The sequence below is a fragment of the Cydia strobilella genome, chromosome 4 (genome assembly GCF_947568885.1).
Source record: "Cydia strobilella chromosome 4, ilCydStro3.1, whole genome shotgun sequence".
Lineage (NCBI taxonomy): Eukaryota > Metazoa > Arthropoda > Insecta > Lepidoptera > Tortricidae > Cydia > Cydia strobilella.
Window position 1 is genome coordinate 3,222,197 of NC_086044.1, and position 3,122 is coordinate 3,225,318.

General features: G+C 40.0%; 1 non-coding gene across 1 annotated transcript; it reads left to right on the forward strand.

The window, feature by feature from the left end:
* Window positions 1-618: 618 nt before the first annotated feature.
* Window positions 619-692, forward strand: Trnai-aau (transfer RNA isoleucine (anticodon AAU)). Its single transcript has one exon. It is a non-coding gene; the product is annotated as a tRNA-Ile (tRNA).
* Window positions 693-3,122: the final 2,430 nt, after the last annotated feature.

Genomic DNA, 3,122 nt, shown 5'->3' on the forward strand with positions numbered 1-3,122 from the left:
ATTAGTAGGGTCTAGTGTTATTTGGCTGCGGTTTTCTGCGGTTTATTTATTTACATATTTATTTTATTTCCATCATATGCAAGTTAACACTTCTTAACCAAAGCATTTACATATTAGTATTAGAGCGTTTTCACATTGTCCGATCCGATATCGAAGGAAGTAAAATGTAAGATATATGTGTTTCTGTGTATTTATTTATGAATTTAATAAATCATTATTACTAAAGGCGGACTTAATGCCAATGGCACTCTCCTGCAGCTGTTGTCATAGGCGCCTTCCGAGTCTGCCGACATCCGATATCGGAAAGGTGCTTCCGATAAATTCAACCATGTTGGAGCCCCCTGTCAGCTGTCGGACCGATAATATTTGTTTGTGTGCGTATGTGTAGGCATAATGCTTGTTGTAGTGTGCGTGACCGCTAAAGCTGGCGCCATCAAATCATTCAATCCATCGCTTTGTTAATTCTCAGGTTGTTCATTAATTTCTTGTCTATGGTAGAGTAGAGCAAATATCAGGTAAACTTTTCGGCTTGAGTAAATATAAAAGTTCACCTACCTCGGTTTTACAGAGCTTTTTGAGTTACATCAAGCAACCCACAATTTCGACAGAGCTCGCATCGGCCCATTAGCTCAGTTGGTTAGAGCGTCGTGCTAATAACGCGAAGGTCGCGGGTTCGATCCCCTCATGGGCCACTTCTTTTTGCTTTTTTTTGACACTGCTTTCTTTATAACCAACTTTATAACATCATAGTCACAAAGAGTTTTGATTTTTGCAGTATGTATTTGTTTATACACATTCTTATTAAGTACATGAGTTCCATAAGTTCCACGAGTGTTTAATCTAAATATGTAAATTGAAATTGTAATACAATAAATTAGAACAAATCGAAGTAATTATGTAACAAAACTTTTTCTCCCTCTGTTTTATTTATATAACAATTGTAGCAACGAATACTAGTCATATAATTTAGATATATAATTTAAGTAGGTAGGTATGTAGTTTTAAAAAGAAGACGTAACGATTGTATGACGGCGGCTATGGTCCTGGTTCCTGTGGCTCTCAACCGCGGGAAACAAATGGTTTCTAAGATTTTCTAATATCACCTATAGGTATGTATATCCGGATTTTATACAGGGAAAACGAGCTACTATCACTACACATGCGTTGAGAAAGTCTCCGGCTATTGCAATGTTTGCAATATTTGCAATACAAAAATTATACGTCAAAAAGAGAGGTATGGGCACTGTGAATGACATCTCGCTTTGTGTGGTAGGGCACAGGACAGCGGATGTCATTCCAGATCTAGAACAGAGCCCAACTGGGGAGGTACCTTACAGAAAACCGCAGCCAAATAACACTAGACCCTACTAATAGTGTTGTGTTCCTGCCGGTGAGTAAGGTTGCCAGAGCTCGAGGGAGAGGAGTGTTAGGGTCGGCAACGCGCATGTAACTCCTCTGGAGTTGCAGGCGTACATAGGCTATGGAGACTGCTTAACATCAAGCGGGCCGTATGCTTGTTTGCCACCGACGTAGTATATATATATATATATATTTCTGCCATCTGCCGCCTTATAAAAAAAGGTCATATGTACTTAAAACACACACTACGCTTCAACTATTTTACTCCTACGAATTAGAGCGTTTTCACATTGTCCGATCGGATAGAAGTGAAATGTATAACACGTGTTTTTTCTGTATTTATCTAATCATTTAACAAATCTGCGTGGTAAAAAAACGTGTGTGTAAACGCAAAAAAGACGGACTTGATGCCATTGGGCACTCTCAACGACAGTCTTCCTAGGGCCCACCAGGCATCTGATATCGAATTGGTATGTCCGATAATTTAAGACATGTCGGACCCCCCGTTAGCTGTCGAATCTATAATTTTTATTCGTTCATTATATGACGTAGGTCATATAGGTGACGTAGGTCAGGTAGGTGGCGGGATTGGCGGGATCTTGCTCAGTACAGGGAATATGGTAATGGAGAGGAGGGGAGGCCATTGCCCAGCAATGGGACACACACATAGGCTAATTAAAAAAAATATGACGTAGGTTAGGTACGACAGCGCGCCGCGGCAACTGTCCCCGCAGCCCAGCATTGTGGATGTATTATCCTACATCCGATACCGTAACCGGATCGGGCAATGTGTAAACGCTGTTAGAAATACATTTGGTTGGGAGTAAATCATATGTAACATGAGTTTTAAGGGCGTTTAGGCCATTTTGACTCCAATGATGTAGTCATCGTAATGATAAGTTATCGACTTTGTTGTGGGGGGTTAGTTCAGGTGGGGGTCAGGCGATAAGGACCGGTTCGAGTCGGTTCATATCTGACGAAACCCTCAGGGGGTCAATTTGGAAGTGCGGCATGCAATGTTTAGAAGACTGTTAGTTAAGTTATGGAACCGCCCCACTGTAAGAGCGTTTTTACATTGCCCGATCCGATATCGGATGTTGGATGCTACATCCACAATGTCGGGCCGCGGGGTACTGGGTCGCACCTTCCCTGCTTCAGCGGCACACTACAGCTAACAATGCCTACACATATAGATACACACACAAACAAAAGTTATATAAGATAGCTACATGCGAGTCATGCGACATGTCTGAAATTATCAGATATGCCAGTCCGATATCGGATGTCGGATGGTGCCTATAAGAAAGACGTTAGAGATAGGGTTGCCACCCATACTATAATATATAGTATCGTACTATATTTTAGTCACTTGTACTCTTGTACTATATATAGGTATTAGACAAAAACGATATAGTACGAAAAATACTATTTTTTCATCACTCAAGAATGGGGTATACAAATGTCACCGATATCGCATCGTATGCGACTTGGATTTTTAATTCGCCTCAAATCGGCGTTCTACTTTTTTTTAATTTCCCAGTAAATACTATATTTTTTCAATATTTTGACAAAAATACTATATGTGTATAGAAAAAAGGTGGCAACCCTAGTTAGAGAGTGCCCTGTGGCATGAAGTCCGTCTTTTTTACTTAAATTGTTACCCTCCAAAAATACTTTAAAAGTTTATACTTAGTCATGTTTTAAAAACATGAGTCACTTAGTCATGTTTAGTATTTAATTTGTAAATAGTAGGTAGTGATATC